The 7,120-nt window shown below is 45.0% G+C and overlaps 1 protein-coding gene across 2 annotated transcripts in view; it reads right to left on the bottom strand.

The window, feature by feature from the left end:
- The window catches only part of WWP1 (WW domain containing E3 ubiquitin protein ligase 1), a 123,067-nt gene extending 120,123 nt beyond the window's left edge, over positions 1–2,944 (bottom strand). Inside the window, exon 1 of one of the 2 annotated variants that reach the window (XM_023222838.2) lies at positions 2,524–2,944. The gene's annotated coding sequence lies outside the window, so the exon portion shown is untranslated. The remainder of the gene's footprint in view (positions 1–2,523) is intronic. The other variant, XM_023222837.3, reaches the window with a different exon arrangement.
- Between the last annotated feature and the right edge of the window lie 4,176 nt (positions 2,945–7,120).

Raw genomic sequence — 7,120 nt, 5'->3', positions numbered from 1 at the left:
AAAAAATACAAAAAACTAGCCGGGCGAGGTGGCGGGTGCCTGTAGTCCCAGCTACTCGGGAGGCTGAGGCAGGAGAATGGCGTAAACCCGGGAGGCGGAGCTTGCAGTGAGCTGAGATCCGGCCACTGCACTCCAGCCTGGGCGACAGAGCGAGACTCAGTCTCAAAAAAAAAAAAAAAAAAAGAATTAGTAATCTCCAAAAAGTTGTAAAGTAGCACACATATGCTGAGGGTAAAGCTTCATGATCTTGCTCAAAATGGTACCACTGTTCTCCCAACCAACCTGAATCAGAATCAGTTATTTTTACTTTCTTCACTTGCCCTCTCCTCCATTTTGGCTATTCGACTTCCTCTCTTCCTTTCCATTCGCGTGCACCACAGCTCGGATCCTCACTACCCATGACTACAACAACTGGGAGGTCTTTCTACCTCCAGGTTCTCCCTACCTCAATTCACACTACAGGCCGCTATCCCACTAATCCTTCTGAAACAAAGTATTCAAATTGTTTCACTCCCAACTCAAAATCATCTGTGGAAGCCCCATCACCTAGTAAATCGAAGGTCATAAGCCTGGCATTAAAAACAACCCATAAACTAGTTCAAATTTTTCCTTCAAGTTTTATCATCCTTTATCCTGGTACAAATAAGCTTATGTTCCACCCAAACATAAGTACGTGCCTTTCCCTAAATAGGAACTCTGTGCTCTCTTAGAGATACCTCTCTGCTTGGATTACCTTTCCTGCCTATCCAAAGTCATAATCGTCCTTCAAAACCATGATTTCAGAAGCCATAAGCTCTACAAACTAACCCTCTTATCCCTACCTTGCCAAGTAAGATCTGAGCTCTACTCTTTGAAGTTTACTTCTGAGAGAGGATTTTGGTACCATTTATGAAACATACATTAAAAGACAAATAGGGCATTTGTGTATAGCACTATCTACCTAATTAGTGTGAAGGCAGAAACTGCTAATCGGTTCATCTTTGTATTCCCCAAAATACCTCCCACAATTATGCAGTAAATGCTTAACAACTGTACAAGGAAGTAAAGGAAATTTCAGCCACCTTGGGGTAAACAGCAAAGATTACCATCTCTTTGAAGGCAGATACTTTATCTGTGACATCCTGTATTATGCCGGTAGCTCATAATTATTGCTTTTCAAAACCCTGATGTAGATCTTACCAGCAGTTTCGCATTTTAAGGTAAGAACTATCTGAAAATGTTAATAAGCTATGTCCCAAAGAACTATTCCAAATACTTTACTATTCCCAATCAGAGTAGCTCCCAACTCTTGGCCACCACACTTTCCATTTTTTAACAGACTAACCATTTATAAAAAATGATCACTTCTAGTCGCAGCTAATTTACTACTTGATGGCTAAAAACAAGTCACACAATAAAAGAATGACTTTCTTTTTTAAAAGGTGCATTTTGCTTGCATAATACACACAGATTTGGTGAGGCAGGTAAAGTGGATTTACACATGAACTCTTTTTTTAAAAAAAAAAAAAGCAGGTAACTGTAAACCAAGTATTTCAGGTAAAAACACCAAATGGGGAAAACAAATATAACTTTGGACATGATTTTTTTCCCCACTACTATTACTAGTAGCATTTTAAAGCAGAAACACAAAATCTTGTTCCACATTAACCTACACACACACAAAATTTTGTTAAACTTATCAAATAGAAAAAGAAAGCAAAATCAAGCCCTTGAAAAATATTTTATTCTGGAAGAGTAAAAATGTCAAAATTATAACAGACACTACTCTTCTTTGGTAATGAAGGTTTCATATATTTACCAGAGCAAAGAAAGGGCTGTGAACAAGACTGATCATTTAAAGGTCGTAAAGGTAAGGAGTAAACTACAAAATTAAATTTTTTAAAAAAAGAACATGAAGATGAAAGGAGAGTCTGTAAGTCACAGACACGATAAGGACTTGGTAAAATCTGCAAGGTCACTGGAACCTACCAGGTCACAAAAGGTAGAGGTGGGGGTTGCGACGGAGGGGGGCGGCGGGGGAGGGCGGGGGGGTGGGGAGCTGCAGAGTCGGTGAAGAACGGGGAGTGATAAAAACATGTCAGAAAAAGACGTTCCAAGGCTGGAGTCCTTGGTTTGCAACGCTCAAATTGGGGTGAAAGTCAGGGCACGGGCAATGAGTCCATATATTTGTGTTTTGAGGGAGGTGTTAGGGAAAGGTGAAGGAAGGCGAAGAGAAGGCTAAGGAAGCCTAAGAACTGCAGCTGCAGAGTCACGGAAACACTTCGCTCCGCTCCAGGATCACTGGCACGGGCCTGTGCCAGGACGAACTCCGGGTAAGACCCGTGACCCCACCCTAGAAAACTCCCGACTCCCTGGCTGGAGAAGGTAGCCAAGGTAGGGAGGACCGTCCCCTGACGGCCCCTAGGAGGGTCCAGCCCGGAGCGGACGGCGCCGGGCGCCCAGCACCGTGACCAAGGCTCCGGGCCCGTGCCCCCTCCCGCCCTGGGCGCCCGCACCCCCAGCCCCGCGCCGCGCCGTCCTTACCCGGCGCGAAGCTGTCGGCTCCCGGAGCCGGGCGGCCACGGCAGCGGCACCTCCTCCTGCGGCGGGCGCCCTCAACCTTCCGCGCCCAAGATCGCCATCTCGCAGCAGGCGCGGCGGCGGCAGCCACCCAGGCGTCGGCCCCGGCAGCCCAGGCCGCCAGCAGCCACTCGGAACCCGCACGCGGAGCTCGCCGACACCCGACCCTCCCCCCACCCCCACCCCGGCCACGCGCCACCCCCAGCCGACCCCACACCTCCCTTCCTCGGGAGCGCGCCGCGTGGCCGCGTCGCCGGCGCCGCGCCCCGAGAGCGCGCCTCCCCGCCGGCCCCGGCACTGCGCGCTACGCCGCGGCCGCCCAAAGCCTCCAACTCCGGACCCGGAATCCGCCTCCCCCGAGCATGCGCAGCGAGGGCGCTCGGATGCTGCCTTAGGAAAACTCCGCTCCTCCTGGTCTTCCGAGCGGTCGAGCGGAGGGGGAGGGACAGCCAATAGCAGGGAGGGGCGGGGCCTGAACCTGTGGAAGGGGCGGGGCCGCCGCTGAGATTTGGGCAGAGCCTGCTCTAAACTCGCTCTGGGCACTGCTAATTTGACTTTCCGGTCGGCGGTCGAGCCCGGAACAGGACATCTTAAGGTCCGGGGGCAAAAGTAGGCTGTTCATAAATACTCCGTGACCTGAGTGTTTTACCTCGAACCCATTGCAAGAGTAAATAATTGCATTTAGCCGTTGGTCATACCCGAAGACTTTCAGTCCGTTTTTCATTAATCAAAACGTTCATCTGTGGAAGTCCCACCACCTAGTCCTCACTCACATCAGCCCAGTGATAAAGCAGATACTTACTGACCAAGTACACGTGTCGGCACAATTAACGCACACAACAATCTGATAAAGTAGCGTCTACTGTCTGCATTTTACAGAAAAGTCAACTGGTTTAGAAAAGTGCTGTTGGTTATATGTATTGCTTTTAGAAGAAAGGCCAATGTGCAAATAGAAGTCAGTGTGGGACCACATTACTTAACAGGTGAACCGGTTCCAACTTCGGAGAAGCAGAAGCCTTCAGGCGTGGATTTCTACAGCTTTCCCAACCACCTGACCAACCCCCATAGATTCTATCTACGTCCACACCCAGACTTACTAGTTTTCCTTCTATCTAGGGCCAGATGCCCCTGCCCCTCTCCACTGCCTGCTCCCCACTGTGAGCGGTCCTTGGCACATCTTTAACTTCACCGTCTCCACTGCCTACAACTCCTCAGCATAATCACGTTTTAAGACTAGGTCCTAAATTTTCCCTTGATTTTAAAACCTCTGGTTCTCTCTCCCCTTCCATTTTAACTGAGCTTTTGAACTGTGTACCAAAAACAGCGCCATCACTTCATCAGTGTGTACAGAATTCAACAAGTGTATCTTGACTGAACAATGCACATTCCCGTCTACCTCCATGCATTAGTTCTTGCCCTCTGACTTCACACTTGAATTTGGTGCACATTACATACACAAAGATCATTCGAAAATATACATCTGTGTCACTCCACTGCTTAAAATCATTCGTTGGCTTTTCAGACCTCTCCTGACAAAGATTAACGTGATATTCAAGGTTCCTTTGGTGCTCACATGCTCTATCTCTCGTTTTGAAAAACTCTTCACAGTGCCCCATATGTGCCCACTCATCTCTGCTTTAAGCATGTACTAAGATTTTCTTCATCTTTTTCTTTTACTGTCCGGTCCCTTTAAATAAATGCAATAATGTGCTTACAAGCAAGTCCTCAGAAATTCCTTAGGTATTCCCCAGCAGGGATCTGGACTCCTTCTCTAGAATGCATGCAGGTCTCCTGCTTCCTGTTCTGTGTTTCAATTTCAGCTCCCCTCATTGCTCAGTTTCCTCCCTTGTTCAGAAGCTCTTAGTACTCACCTAGTCCCCAAGCTGACACCCAATATTGAACCAGCCTTTGGTTATTATTGACTATCAGTTTGGTTTCAAATGAACAATATTATAAATAGCATTCCATAACCATTGTTCATGTCCTTATTCACTGTCTTAGATAAATTATTAAAAGTAATAAAAAAGTATGAACAAGTTTAGCCCTTTTGAAACATATTGGCAACTACCTTCCAGAAAGAGGGTAGGCTCAGGTGTCACATCACCCAGCATCAAAACACAGCTCTGCCACCCAGTGCCACATTCTGACTTTCACAGACCCTAGGTGTTATACCTGTGTGGGCCTCATCTTCCATAAAATAATACTACATAAGATATTTTATTACTGCATTGGTATGAAGACAAAGATATTACCATTATACATTAAAATATTTTCTTTGACCTAAACATTCAATTTTTTGCCTTCTGATTTTAAAAGAAATTAAAACATTTTTGTGGGCCCCAGAAAGTGTTATAAGCCTGAGGCACTGTGTCTACTGTGCCTAATGGATAACCTGACCCACCTGCCACCTATGAGCTGAGAGATTTGGCCAATTGCTTAATCTAATTGTACCTCAACTAGAAAATTAGTATAGTGCTTCCACATGTTGTAGTAAAAATATATATATAAATTGCTATAAGTAACACGCATAGAGCTACTTAACACATGAGCAGGGCACATAATCAAGAAATTACTGTCATAATAGTTATCAATTTTCCCACAGCACTACATGACAGTATGTGATTGTCCTTCTTCCATGTGCCCAAATCATCACAGTATGTTTTCATATGTGTATGTATGGTAACTTATTTTTTGTCCTTTGTCCATTTTCTTACTGAGGTATTTCACAAAAGGGTGCTTCACGCAATGTAGATATTAATCCTTTGTGAAACTATTGATCGTTCCCATTTTTGTATTCTTTCATTATTTTTTACTTCACACATCTTTCCCATCCTGAGATCATATAATTCATCTGTCTTTACTTTTTTCTACTTGATTGACATTTTACTTTTTTCATTAAATAATTTAATTTTCTAAGATTTATTTCGCCATGATGATCTAACTTTTACTCTTTTAAAAATAGCTCAGGGTATTCCCCCAAACCATTTGTTTAAAAAATTGTTCTCTAACTGTAGTGGTTTTAAAATATGTCTATAGGTCGGGCACTGTGGCTCACACCTGTAATCCGAACACCTTGAGAACCCAAGGCAGTTGGATCACTTAAGCTTGATACCAGCCTGACCAACATGACAAAACCCCCTGATATGGTTTGGCTGTGTCCCCATGCAAATCTCGTCTTTTTATTTGAGATGAATTATTGCTCTGTTGTCCAGGCTGGAGTGCAGTGGTGTGATCTTGGCTCACTGCAGCCTCCACCTCCTGGGTTCAAGTGATTCTCTTGCCTCAGCCTCCCGAGTGGTTGGGATTACAGCCACATGCGACCACGCCTGGATAATTTTTTTTTTTTTTTTTAATTTTTAGTAGAGATGGGGTTTCACCATGTTGGCCAGGCTGATCTCGAACTCCTGATCTCAAGTGACCCTCCTGCCTCGACCTTCCAAAGTACTGTGATTACAGGCATGAGCCACCATCCCCAGCCCTTATCTTGTCTTGAATTGTAGTTCCCATAATATCCATGTGTTGTGGGAGGGACCAGTGTCAGGTAATTTAATCATGGGGGCAGTTACTCTCATGCTGTTCTGGTGATAGTGAGTGAGTTCTCGCAAGATCTGATGGTTTTATAAGGGGCTTTTTCCCCTTTTGCTCAGCACTTCTCCTTGCTGCCACCATGTGAAGAAGGATGTGCTTGCCTCCCCTTCTGCCATGATTGTAAGTTTCATGAGGCCTCCCCAGCAATGCTGAGCTATGAGTCAATTAAACTTCTTTCCTTTATAAATTACCCAGTCTCGGGTATGTCTCTATTAGCAACATGAGAACAGATTAATACACCCTGTCTCTATTATAATTTTAAGAATTTTTAAAAATTTCTTAATAAAATATGTGTTCAAATATATTGATACTTCTGCCCTCAAAAAGTGAAGCCTAGCCAGGCACAGTGGTTCATGCCTATAATCCCAGGACTTTGGGAGGCCAAGGTGAGAAGATTGCTTGAGCCCAGGAATTTGAGACCAGCCTGGACAACACTGTGAGACCTCATCTCTACTAAAAATAAAAAAATTAGCTGGGCATGGTGGTGTGCACCTGTAATCCCAGCTACTCTGGAGGCTGAGGTGGGAGGGTCACTTGAGCCCAGGAAGTCAAGGCTGCAGTGAGTCATGAGTGCATCATGATTGCACTCCAGCCTGGGTGACAGAGTGAGGGCAAGACTCTGTCTCAAAAAAAATTAAAAAAAAAAACAAAAAACCAGGAGGCAGAGGTTGCAGTAAGCCAAGATCGCACGACTTCACTCCATCCTAGGCAACAGAGCAAGACTCGCTCTCAAAATAAAATAAAATAAAATTTAAAAAAATAAACCAGTGGGGCCTAATTCTCTTCCAAAATGAATGTAGACTGTAATTAGTGACTTGTTGTTAATAGATATAGCAAAAGTGACGGTGTGTCACTTCCAAGACCAGGCCATAGAAAGGCATCATGGGGCCTCTCCCACTCTCTCTCAGATCATTCTCAGTTGCCATATGGCAAAGACACAGGAAGCTGCCCTATGTAGAGACCCACATGGCAA

Source organism: Piliocolobus tephrosceles, chromosome 7, assembly GCF_002776525.5.
Source record: "Piliocolobus tephrosceles isolate RC106 chromosome 7, ASM277652v3, whole genome shotgun sequence".
NCBI classification, from domain to species: domain Eukaryota; kingdom Metazoa; phylum Chordata; class Mammalia; order Primates; family Cercopithecidae; genus Piliocolobus; species Piliocolobus tephrosceles.
The sequence above is the reverse complement of the archived record's forward strand: the minus strand, read 5'-3'. Positions and strand labels throughout refer to the sequence as shown.